This window comes from Myotis davidii, unplaced genomic scaffold, assembly GCF_000327345.1.
Source record: "Myotis davidii unplaced genomic scaffold, ASM32734v1 scaffold175, whole genome shotgun sequence".
Taxonomy (NCBI): Eukaryota; Metazoa; Chordata; class Mammalia; order Chiroptera; family Vespertilionidae; genus Myotis; species Myotis davidii.
In genome coordinates this window covers 314,661-328,973 of record NW_006286972.1, presented here as the reverse complement: position 1 = coordinate 328,973, position 14,313 = coordinate 314,661, and positions in this window count along the sequence as shown.

The window sequence follows — 14,313 nt, the reverse complement described above, 5'->3', positions numbered from 1 at the left end:
GCATTGACCTATGAACCAGGAGATAAGGGTTCGATTCCGGTTAAGGCACATACTCATGCTTGGTTGGCTTGATCCCCAGTAGGAGGTTTACAGGAGGCAGCTGATGAATGATTTCCTCTCATCATTGATGTTTCTCTCTCTCTCCCCCCCCTCCTTTCCTCTCTAAAATAAATAAAAATATATATTTTTAAAAAATGAGTAAAAATTTTAAGTGAAACAAAACAAAACAAAACCCAACCTTCTTTGGAGCAAATTACTATTTCCTGCACAAACCCTGTAATTCTCAGAGATGTGGACTTTCTACAAGTATTCAAATGATGAGCCAATTGCAGCTGTGGAGTCTATAATTATTCTGGAGCCTCCAAGCTCTCCAGATATGTGACCTTTTATAACCAAACACTGTCCGCTGCCCCAAAACAGAATTCTCCTAATTTCTTGCCATAAATCCAGTGTTTGTTTCTGTGTAAATGTCAGGCATCATACAAAATAAAAATAAATATGGGGTTAGTATCATTTGGTTTTCAATTTTTCATCCAGTAGGTAAACATTTACCAGATTTCTTACAGTAGGTTTACTTTCAATTTCAAAACACTCGTCATAGAGATTTCTTTGAATTCAGCAGAAAGAGGAAAGTATTCCCACCAGGTCATGTAGTGGTTACTGTTTGGCTGAAATCCTTTGAAACTTCTGAACATGGAGCTCTAGATAAACCTCTCAGATGTCACTGTGGTGGGTACATACGTTACTGTTCTATGTAGTTCAAACAGCATCTTCAGTGTCTGAGTCTTGGTTGTTGGCTTGGTCAGAAAGAGTATTTTATGTATTAGACTGAGTGATGTTTTCATTAATTTCTACTTGAGTTACACTCCAATATAATGAGACAAGTAGTAGAAATGGGATCACTCTTTTAAATTTGAATATCCACATAGAATCAAAATTAATGTTTTTAAGATCACAGTGCTCCATAGTTAGTATGTCTGATTAGATTGTGAACAGCAGCAATATTTTATCCATTCTTAGAATTTTGTGTCTGTGAATTGACCATTCCCCTCCTTAGAGATGCCAGATATTAATGTTCTGCAGCTGGTGAAATGATTCATCTGTAGAGTTTCCTCCTTTTATGCCTTGTGCTATTTCTAGATTTCTAATTTGAAAATACTAGTGGATTTTTCTAGATTTGTATTTTAAAATTGCACTTTCCCCCGCCCCCTCCCCCCAGAAAGGATGAGTGACTTCTCTTAGAACATTATTTCACTTTTCTCCTATGTGCAAAGTTGTACTCTTCCAAATTTCAAGTATTTCAATGATTTCTGATTATTAATATTATTGTCTCCATATGAGGTTGATATTTCCTAAGTTGTGTTTGTCTTTAGTCATTTCATTTTGTTTGTTTGTTTTGATTAAAGTATTACAAATAGTAGAACATGTCTCCTTTCTTCCCTATTGACTTCCCCCTGGCCTCACCCACCCACCTGGCACATCCCCCCCCCCCAGTGTCTGTATTCATTGGTTATGCTTATATGCATGCATACAAGTCATTTGATTGATCTCTTAAACCCCTCTCCCTACCCTGGGACCCACAACCCTCCTCTGCCTTCCCACTGAAGCGAAATAAGCCAGTCAGAGAAAGACAAACATCACATGATCTCACTTATTTGTGGAATATAATGAACATCTTAAACTGATGAACAAAAATAGATACAGAGACACAGAAGCATCAAACAGACTGTCAAACTTCATTTGGTTTTCATAATAAGTGTTAGGAAGAGAGCTATTCCTTTCCAGATGTTATCAAGAAAGCTTCTGAGATCGTCAATCACTATACAGTCCTTAGTATCTATGTTGTTCCAGGGTGCTTTAACCACTTTATAGAGTTTCAAATTTTGGATAAGTAGGCTTAGTCTCATAAATAATTTCTGAATGGGGCTACCTGGATTACTGTGTATGAAGGTGTTGTAACAGCTGCTGTAAGTTTGTGAGAGGGAATGAGTACATGTGCTGAATGAATATATTCTGACCCAACTGAAACCTATCAAAACATATTACAAAAAGACAGAGTTTGATTAAAAAGAAAAATGTTATCAGATGGCTAGGATCTTCCAGGTAAATCCCCTCCACTCTCCAATCTCACCCAGTATCAACCACGTGGCTTCTTTCTCTTTGAAATAGCAACTAACCTTTTGCTATTGACATATTTTCTAAGACTAAAACTCAGTCCATTAAAATGTCTAATGCAACCTTGAAAGAAAGGGTAAGGCAAAATGATGATGGAGAAAGTCAGAAGGTTAAGGTATTTTCTGTTGGAGCAAGGAGCCCGCTGAGTTACAAAGATCAGGAAATGCCTTAGAGGAGAAGGTTTAGCTACCTTAGCTACCTGGAGTGAGTTCAGAACAACTTCCACTCCTCTGAAAACTCTGTCTAGTGCTCTGACTTTTGAAAATATATTCTTTTATTTATGACTCTAATATTTTTATATGGTTTTGACAAATTTTTGGTCATTGCTTGACGCTACACATGTATAACGACAGAAAATTAAATTTAACAAAATATTTACCTATTCTACCATATCTGACATTATGAACATTTGTCTTCTCTAGTCCTGTACATTTGACAATTTATGAAAGAATGCTATATTTTTGGAGAAATTGTTGTAATTATTATATAGACTAAATTTTATTAAAATTTTGAAAACAAATATTATTAAAATTAGGATTGTTATAAAAAACCCCCATAGATTTAGCGTATGTTCTATCATTCTAGGATGTAATTAGCCAGAATATATAGTCATTATCAAGAGAAAAACAGCAGCTTCATGAGAAAAAAAATATCAGATCTCAGCACAAAAGCATATTTTACGTAGAGACAAAGGTTCTGGATAAAATATTTGTTTTGTGGGCAACACCTTGCAATTCAAATAAACTGGTAGTTGTTTTTTAAATTGTCCTAAGGGTGGGGAATTTGTATTTGGATTAATTCCATAATATGTAGATCTTAGCCCAATGATAATGTGTGGACAAAATAGAGGTGCTGCAATAAATCTAGCCAAAAGTAAACTCACAGTGTGATCTGGTCATAATTTCCTACCTGGGAGTCCATGGAGGGTAGCCATGCCCCAGGCATATAACTTCTTTAGTAAAGGGTTTATCTCTGTCCTAAGCAAGCCCTGTCCATTGTTTCTGTGTGTCTAGGTTAACACACCTTTGAGTTAAGTTTAGTCACCCTCAAGAGGGCACATCATCTTAACTCTCCTGTAATCCAGTCACTGCTTTGCTTCCCCGCCCCTCCCTATAATCTTCCTTGTGCTCTCTCCTTAATTTCAATGAGTAAAAGAAGCTGAAAAACTGTCATTCTCCAAAACATTTGTGATCTCATTTCCTGGCAATTGTCCTCCGTTTGGCTCAGAGAAATTCTTTCCTTTAAAAATATATATATACATATATATATTCCCTGAGGGGTACCAGAGTGGAGAGGGTGCAGGCCATAATGAGGGACCCCCTCCCCATGCACAGATTTCATGCACTGGGCCTCTAGTGCATGATTGATTTCAGAGAGAAGGGGTGAGGGAGAAAGAGATAGAAACATCAATGATGAGAGAGAATCATTGATCAGCTGCATACTGCATGCCCCACACTGGGGGTTAAGCCCAAAACCTGGGCATGTGCCCTGACAAGGAATCTAACCATGACCTCCTTGTTCATAGGTTGATGCTCAACCACTTAGCCACACCAGTCAGACTCAAAAAATTCTTACAAAAATTCTCTACAGGTTTGGACATTTCTTATGTTGAAAAATGCTACCAGAAGTATAATTTTCTTACATTAACTTTTTCCTTCCCCATGAATTATTCTAGTTATTTTATTATTATAAATAAAAACAAGCTTCTTAGGTAATGAAATAAAAGCAAGAGTCTTATGTAGTGAAATATTACTATTAGTTCTAATATAATTTTATAAATATCTAAGCAAGGCTGATAGATATGTATATATGACTGAGAAATGTGATTTATAACTATAAATATAGGCCTAGTATGGGCATGAGGTTCAGTCTATTTTGTAATATAAAAATGTTACAAATCTAAACACAAAATGAATATATAGATGATGTACTATAGAATTGTATACCTGAAAACCTATATAATTTTATTAACCAAAGTCACCCCAATAATTTCAATTAGAAAACAACAAAATTAAGTAAATATTTTCCATCATGGGTGTTTAATGAACCTTTCTGAAGTAAATGAATAAATAAATGACTAGTTTATCGATAATAAAATCTGTCCTAATGATCACATTGGTTGAATACAATGAAGTATTTTAATAGAAGCGTATGTCAAGAGAGATTTATTTTTCACTAATAAAAATTCATTTAAAAATCAACTTTCTATTATTGAAAGTTAAAGAAAAATAAGGTTTCATTTTGCCAAGACCTTTAATAATGTTTATGGAACAAAATTACTAGTGAGTCATAATAAGAAAGATTTGCTAATTATAACATTTGTAGAATTAGGATTTCCATATATAATATTTCTAAAAGTGGATTTATCTATGTATCTAGCTTATATGAATATTTGATTTACAAATAAATTGTATGTTTACTGTAAATAAAAGTAAATTGGAGTTTCAAACATTTTAAATTAAAGACACTATATATTTTACTAAAAACGTATTACACCAATTACCAAATCATTTTGTAGGTTTATTTTGTTTTATTTTTTTTCCTTAAAGTTGAGCATGGGATGGGACTTTTGAGATATTCAATAGGCTTATCAAACACACACACACACACACATACACACATACACACACAGACACACACACAGACACACACACACACAGACACACACAGACACACACAGCCACACACACACATACACACACACGCGCGCACGCGCACACACACAGACACACACACAAGTGAGGGTCAGTACTCTTCTGCATTTGCTTTGGCCTAAAGACACCTGCTTTGGAGGTCAATGCATGCTCTCCTCTCTCTCACATTCCTTTCTCTGCTACTTTCTTTATTCTTTTGTGTTTATTTGTTGTTAATCCTAACCCTAGGATATTTTCCATTGGTTTTTTTTAGAGAGTGGAAGGGTGGGAGGTAGGAGGAGGTGGGGAGAGAGAAAGAAAGAGAGAAACATTGATGTGAGAGAGACACATCCATTGGCTGCCTCTCACACGCTCCCCAACCAGGCTGGAATGAAACCTGCAATCCAGGTACCAGATACATGCCCTTGACCTGTAATTGAATCTGAGAGACCCTTTTTTCCCTGGGCTGACACTCTAACCACTGAACACACCAGTCTGAGCTGTTTTCTTTATTCTTTTGTAAATAGAGATCTGCCTGCTGTCTCATTTTTTGGCATGAGTTTCTGGATAAAATATTTGTTTTGTGGGCAACAGCTTGCAACTTACAAAATAAACTGCTGCCTCATTTCTGCCTAAGAAATTAGAAACAATAAGATCTGATAAAGGCTCAGGATATAACCTCTTCTAGGATCTTGTGTGTTGTAAAATAAGGAAAACACAGAACATTCCCTGACAAATGGGTACTCTGCAGTCTCGCCCTTGCCAACGACCTCACAGAAGCTGCGTGCTCGTGATTTGATGGGGGTCATCACATCTGCCAGGAGAATGATTTTTCTCATGTGGTAGTGGAAGCCCAAGGCGTCCTCAATTAGATCAGGCTCTTTCCTAGTGCTTCCAAAGACATATCTTCAGAGACCTGAACAATCTCTGTTATTTTCTCTTTGTTCTTGGCTGTTTGATGTGTCTTTTTATGTTTGTCTCAGAAGTAACTTCATGTGACTTGTGATTTTTTAAAAAAGTGTCTTATTGACTTATCTTTTATCTTCCTAGAAGGCAGGGCCATGAAGTTAATCACTTTGTTTGCTATACCAGTTTGGGCCCATAGTCAGTGATCAACAATGACCCATCCTTGGTTCTCAACAAATGTTTATTGGAATTTAATTCAGACTTCTTTCTCCTACCAAAAAATGTTATAAATTGTTCCCCTGCTTTTTATAAACATACTTCTTATACTCTGTGGTAAGGTATATAATTAAGGGATTATTTTCTTTAATTCTCTTTTGAGGTAGATGCCACACAGTTATATTGGCAGGATGGAACTTTTTTTTTTTTTTTCAGTTTGCCGCTGAATACTACATTAATTACATTAAATGAGACTCTCATCCTAGAATACTCTTTTATAAGTTCTTATTATGCAAAATTTGTCAGATAATTATTTTCTGTTCAGGTAAGGTGTTCATATAACTCGTTCCCTGATCAGGCAATGACTGTGAAACAAAAATATCTCTGAGTACCACCAGCCCAGTCTACAGATAAAATTAATCAACAAAATGGATAAAGCAATGAAGTGACATTATACATAGACATAAAGAAGGAATTTTTATCTCTTATGAGTCTACTACATTAAACATTTGAAGCAAATTTTCTTTCATTATCAAATAGAGATGATAAAACCTGCCTTGGAGTTTTGCATAAGGATTAAAACCACAACCAGATAAATATTAACATGCTTGCACAGAGTAGTAGAAAATATATATAATTTTCTAGGAATTTGAATATTTGGTGATTGTCTAAGCCAATGATGCATGCATAATTGGGCTCCCAATGGGACTCATGATAATGGAGATGGATTATTTCTCTCCATTAAACTCAATGTATATAATTATATAACTTTTCAAATAGTAATGAGTTCTTTAATTTAATTATGGAAATATCTATCTTTGTAAAAAAAAGCACTATACATATTTTTTCTTTATTTATGTAAATATATATCCCATCATGTTTCTAGAAATTGAGATAGCTGAATCCAAGCACGGGTTTATTTTTATCACTAAATAGGATTCTTATTTGAAAGCTAGAGGCCCAGTGTATGAATTTGTGCACGGGCGGATCAGGGCCGGACCTGTCAGGAGGAGGAGACGGTGGGAGGTTGGCCAGCTGTCCTGCCCTAATCAGGGCTGGGCTGGCTGAGGGGAGGGGCTATGGGTGATTGGCCAGCAGTCCCCACCCCCAAATAGGGTGAGAGGGGCTGATTGGGAATAAGCAGCTGGGGGAAGAGCTGTAGGAGTTTGGGCAGCCAGCCCCACCCCTCATTGGGATGGGGGAGCAATCAGGAGTGGAACTGGCTGGGGGAGGGGCCGTGAGCCGATTGGGATGGTGGGGGCTTACCTAGTTGGGGGGAGGGACCACAGGGAGGGTGGTTGGCTGGCCAACTGCCCTCAATTGGGGTTGGAGAGGCTGATCAGGGGCGGGTGACTGGGGGGAGGGGCCCGGGCTGGCTGTGGGGAGGGGCTGTGGGCAGTGGCTGGCTGGCCCCATCCCCTATTGGGGTGGGGGGCAATGAGAGGTGGGTCTGGTTGGGGGGAGGGACCACAGGGAGGGTGGTTGGCTGGCCAACTGCCCTCAATTGGGGTTGGAGAGGCTGATCAGGGGCGGGGGACTGGGGGGAGGGGCCTTGGGAGGTTGATGGTCAGTCCCACCCCCTGATTGGGCCAGTTTGCTGGCCACAGTGGGCATCATAGCGACCGGTCGTTCTGGTCGTTACGGTGTTATGGTTGCTGGCTTTTTATATATAGAGAGATATCTAATAATATGTAGTTGAAGTTATGTGACAACATTAGGTCATAATCTCTCAGGTCAGACTTTTTTAAAGCTATGTTGACCTTTCTACACTCCAGTGTGTCATTCAGTATAATGAGTGCTTATTTCCTAAATAATTTCCCAGTGGCCTAAAAGAGCACAGCTTCTATAGGTGCTTCTTGGTCTCTGTGGTGTAGTCTACACAGTGGGAATATATAGCAAATTATGGCACACACTTCCATTATAGGGTAGAATACAATTGTTACAATTATGTTTTTGGTTGTTTTAAACCAAGTAATTCTAAGTGGATTGTATTACTAATAATGTAGTGAAATTTACATGCTGATATGCAGTATTAAAAGGACATTTTCCATTTTCATAAGTTTTAAAAATCATGTTTATGTTCACCGGCAAACTAATTTTAAGACTAATTTTAGGATATAAAATAGTATCAGCAAGGCGAGGCCATATCAGGGCAAATTCCTTTAGTGCAAGTGTAACGATAATTTTCATCATCTCTTATGGCTCTCTGAGGTCTTTTTCCATTTTTGCAAACTGATACTTTGTTGTTTTAAAGCATGAACAACAAATGGGACATATTATTTAGTCCAGTGAAATTATATGCTGGAAAAACTCTTCTTGTTTTGCATAATCAGCTTCTTAAACTTTCCTAATGAAATATTCCTACTCAAATCACTCCTTGTACAGTAAAGAGAACTTTGATTTATTTGATTGCAAGCTAAAGCACACTTGTGTAAACAGCATATTGTGCACAATATGTTCTCATAGTATCACACACATTAGCCTACTTTTCCCCTCTACACTATTAAAAATAGTATCTTTATTATAAGGAGAAAAGACTTGGCTTTCTCTTGCATATCCATTTTCTTTTCATGCTTAATCTGAATAATGTGTGATTTGTCAGGGTTACAGTCCCATTTGAAGCCACTATTTAAAATTAGAAATAAATAATCTACAAAATGTAATTCATATTATATTTCCATAAAGGGATTCTTGGAATTGGATCAAAGACATGTCATTCTTTATGAGATTTGAAGATGAGAGAGGGCAGTATTTTTCCCTTTAAAATTGTTAAAATCCCACAAACATTTTTCTATTCACAAGGTCACCTAGAAAATATGGGTTGAGGAATAGGTTCACGTGAAAGGAAAATCTATGCACTACTATGGGCACACACATCTAACTATCTTATCTATCTATCTATCTATCTATCTATCTATCTATCTATCATCATCTATTATATAGTCATTTTATTTATTATTATTTTAATATATAATATAAAATATGTATTCACTGTTCTGTTAGGCTATATATTTTATACATTAAATGCAAAGCAACATTTTCATCATGGATCATAGATTTTTCATATCATCAAAGAATCTCTTGACCCACTGCTTACTCCTTTTTACTTGCCCACTGTCTTTTCTTCAGACATATCAGCAATGCACTGAAAAGTTACATTTTTTGATGCCTTTGAAACAGTTGCTTACCAGTCACATGCATTATTCCCTCAGTATATTCAGATCTCTGCTAAAAAGTCATCAAATGGGACTTTCCAGATCACCGTACCTAACATGCAATCCCAATTCATTCTGTCCCTTTCCCTGCCTTGTTTTCTAAATAATGCATATCACTCCTGGGCACATTCATTGACTTAGTTGCTTATGGATGTGTAGAGTTTACCCTCATTAGAATGTAATCTCCATAAGGGCAGGGGTCTTTACCCTGGCAAATCCCCAGGGCCTAGCATTGTCTGAAATACAGGACACACTAAAAACAATTTCATCAACCAATAAATGAATGGGTTGGTGAATTTAAAGAAAAGATGATTGAAACATAAAGTAATTATCTTGTAAAATACTTACCTTCAACAATTATGCCTACTGTAATACTAAATATGGTAGCTGAAACAAAATAGGAATAACTCAATAGCAAAAGAAATTGTTTCAGGCTTTTGTTTGTTGGTTTTTATTTATTTATTTTTATTTTATTTTGTGGGGTTTCTTAGTGACTCCTGTGAGGTTACTGATGTTGCACATAATAAAAAGCAATATTAACATATATCAATAGGAGGTATCAAACAATATCCAAGATATGGTTTGTAGGATCTTAGGAAAACATGGGACAACCAGGGAGAATAATAATAATAAAAAAAAACAAAACTGAAACAATTTATCACTCTCAAGGACTTTAAAACGCATTGCCTTTAAGATTATTAACATCAGGGCGAACAATATTTAATTTATAATCCTTTCAATGGGCAGAATCTTCTCCAGCAGTCCTGTTAGGCAGCTTCATTTGTGTGTCCTAACTACGTGCGTTCTTTCCTATGGAGGACCACAGGCCAAGTTTTGTTGTATTAAGCATAATAACGAATCAAAAAGATCCATATCAGAAATATACACTATCCAGCTTATGTCCTCCCCAAGCCAAATTCATACCTACCACATTTGGTTCTCTCCTTTTTCTTTGTGAGAGCTTAATGTGTAACTTGGATATTCGATTACTACTTTCCCCCCATGGATCTCCAAAAAGTTCAGGTCCTTAAAAGTGGAATTGCTTACGGGAGTAGGTGTGTGCGTGTGCAGTTTCCTAGAATCTGTGACCAAATTACTTAAGATGCTGGAAATAAAAAAGAGATTTTGGAGATGAGAAAACAAGGCATGAAGTGAGCACTTTATATGTGATGATAAAAAAATAAACATCCCAGGTTGTCAGTGATGCCAAAGAAACACAGTTTTTGTTTTTTAATACCATGTTTGTTGCTAGACATGGAATACAACTCTTTCCTTTCCCTCTACCTTTATTCCATTTATGTTCCCTCAGGGAAAAATTAGACCTCTACTCACCTGGGATATATGCATATCAGATGTCTAAAGTGGGAAGTTTTAGAAGAGAATAGGGTTAGAGTAAATCAGTTGTCCTGAAACCTGGCTTTACAGTACAATCCTTTTAGGAACTTAAAAAAAAAAAAAGTGTGCATTCCTGAGTCCCACTGCCAGATCCAGCAATTTAGAATGGGGCAGGTTGGGTGGAATAAGTTAATACCTTATGAAGTATTCCAGGTTGTTAGAATTATCATTCAGGTTGGGAACAACTTTGATCAGGGGCTTTGATGTTTCCTTCCATTCTGAGATACTGACCTGCACATTCTCTTTCTTTTGTCCTGTGCTTATGATGAGAATAAAATAGTTACTTTCCATTGACATTGATCCCCACTTATATGTGCATTTTTAGCCCAAAAGACTGATAAATTCCCAGCACTCGGTGTTCTGCATCTGGAGGCTGAAAAACGTGAATTTACTTTTGGAGCTTTTGCTTAAGAAGTCACCTTAATTTGACAACAACCCAGGTACCTGTTACCTATAGTTTCCTGGCAAGCCGAAGGTGTGCAGCATTCTTTTAAATTGTACTTTAGAGTATCTGATATATTGAACTATTTCTGCTGATCCCTCTGCCTTTAGTCTCCCCACTTAACTGCATCTTTTAAACAGCTCCTTTAGTATATCTTACAAATTCAGCATCAGCCATGTGATCAGTATCAGTATAAGTGATTTGCACGTGACATTGGCAGGTTGATCCTAAGTCTTAGTGTTACTGACCTTGTCTTAATGTCATATACTTTGCATGGATGTTAATGATGGTGATAAAGTGGCACACACACACAGAAACACACCAACCCCCTTTGCCCCCAAAAAACCCAACCCAGATTGTAGTAGGTCTGAATCTTAGAGCTGTGGTTGGTACTATCATTTACAAAAATATAATAAATAGATGTAATATCTTAATGTATAATATTACAATATATAGTTTATATAAATAAAATAAAAATATATAGTGCTGTAGAATATATAATGTATATACTAGATATATAGGTATATATGTATTATATATCTATACATATAGTAGATATATATATGTAGATATATACATAAGATTTAAATGAAATTCAAGAGCATACCTGTACCACAAAAATAATTACTTATACCTCAAAAGATATAACATTCTTGATTTGGTTTGCTTCTGTTAGAGTTAAATATATTTTACTGAGAGGAGAAAAATACTTGGCGATTATTTTAAGAATGTAATTTCCTGTGAAAATTACATCTAGAGTTCCATTTCCCTCTTGCTGATTTGTGATATCAGACTTATTTTTCATGGGCATCTGAAGAATAGCCCTGAATCTGCAGATTAATTCAGAGTTATTGTAATTTCCTTGTGCAAATGTCTTGTTAGGTGTTTTTTTCTTCTTCTTCAGTTTTATGTAAATGATCCAGATGGCAACAATTCTTTTGAGATAAATAATATAATGTAATTTGGGCAACAACATACTTGATTATATCTATATCTGATGTTGAAAAAATGAAAGTAGTATGATATATTGTGATACAACTTAAACTTCAGAAAACATAAGTAATTTTTCTAAGTTTGAATTATCATTTGGGCAAGTACTTCTTTTTTGTTGTGGAACACATTTTGAATCTAGATTTTTGGATCTAGATTCTCATTTGTAATATAGGGATGATAAGAGCTACCTTTCAAGGGTGTTTTATTTATTTATTTTTAATATATTTTATTGATTTTTTACAGAGAAGAAGGGAGAGGGATAGAGAGTTAGAAACATCGATGAGAGAGAAACATCAATCAGCTGCCTCCTGCACACTCCCCACTGGGGACGTGCCTGCAACCAAGAAACGTGCCCTTGACCAGAATCGAACCTGGGATCCTTGAGTCCACAGGCCGACGCTCTATCCACTGAACCAAACTGGCTAGGGCTCAAGGGTGTTTTAAAACCAAGAGAAAATATCTGTAAAATGTACACCTCACTATTTAGACTCAGTTAATTCAAGTTCTTTATTATTATAGTCTCAAAGTCGAAACAATAAAATCATTGCAGTAATAACCGAATATATACACTGATGCTCCTCAACTTACAGTGGGGTTATGTACTAAAAACCCCATTTTTAAGTTCAAAAAATTCTAAATAAAAAACGCATTTAAGACACCTAATCCACCAAACATCATAGCTTAGCCTAGCCTGCCTTCATGTTCAGGACAATTACATTAACTTACAGTTGGGCAAAATCATCTCACTGATACTGTCCATCATCATAGGAGAGTATTATACTGTATATCATTAGCCCAGGAAAATTCAAAGTTCAAAATTAGAAATAGAGTTTCTACTAAATGCGTGTCACTTTCATACCATTGTAAAGTTTTAAAAGATTATAATTAGAAGACTGTATTTGACTTATCACATAACCACATATATATAATTTTCTTTATAATCAAAATTACTTAAGTCCATTAGGTTTTCGGAGAAAAATAATTTACCTCATACATATTTTCTAGAAACTTGACCTATTGCTTCATCAAGACCATAAGTATAAACCCTGCCTTCTAAGTGTAATTCTAAGGTTGGGAGGTTTTTCTTTCTTAGATGCTTCCCTGTCGATAAGCTAAGTTCCTGCTGGCCTTGACCCTCAGCGACTCTAAATGAGATAACTTCCTGTAGTCTGAATTTTTTCTTATAGAAAAGTGCATTTGTTCTCGTTTGTGACCCACTTACAAACAGGCTCCACTACCACATATTACAAAGGTCTGGTAGGCCATCCACACATACCACTTGTAGTAAAGTCTTAAAATGCTTCCTGCAGACTAATTTGGCTGTATGTATACACATTCACTCTATGATAAGAAGAAAACAACACTCAATCCCAGTAGGTAGCAATGAATTTATTTCTATTCAAAGAGAAAAACTTCAATCACCATTCATAATAGCTGTTTAACTGAGTTCAATTATAGAATTAAAAGAACTGGTCTATAAGAAGTCATGCTAACGTATTCTTGAATCTGTTTGCTAATATTTTTTCTACCTTATTTCTCTGTTAGGCCTATGGGAGGAATCACCCAGAGTGATTTGTAAGGTACCTCTGTGTTCACTATACATGACTGCTTTCCCACTTTTGTTTGACCTGCTATCCCATCTATTACTGTTTATAGATTACTGCTTCCTAGCTATCATTGTAGGGCACATAACAAAGCTATTTACTTTAAAAGGTGACAAAAAATAGGTCATTGGATCAAATGGAAGTGTGTACTTTGGAATAGAAATATAATCAGGTCAGTGATTTTTAAAGGATAACTTTATATTCTATTGCAGGTTATTTAAAGAAACAAAAAATAACATTCATAGTTTTGGTAACAGTGATTATTTGATGATGAAGAGTTAGAGATGGAGCTTTAGGTAATTTAGATGAACATACGTTAAGTGAATGAATGATGTTTATAAACTTTGAATTGCTTTGACAAAATTGGGTAAAATTAACTTTAGCCACATTGTTAACTTAGGTGACAAAAATAAGTTGATTAATCTAAAAATTTACCATGTTTTAGAGGTGCTGATATGTACACATATGCCCCCATTGGGGTAAACTTTTTCATAAATATGTGCCTAATTAATCCATTACTGAACTCAACATACTGTATCCTAGGCACTAGGATACACAGGGTATATGACAAGTGGTATATCCATATCGAGATATATAAATTAAACAGTCAATTAAAATATAGAGATATGTATGAGGAATATTCACAGACTTGAAACTACAAGAAGCCAAGACCTTAAACCTTTTATTTTTTAAAATACACACACAACCTAACTACACAAGAGTATATTTTTATA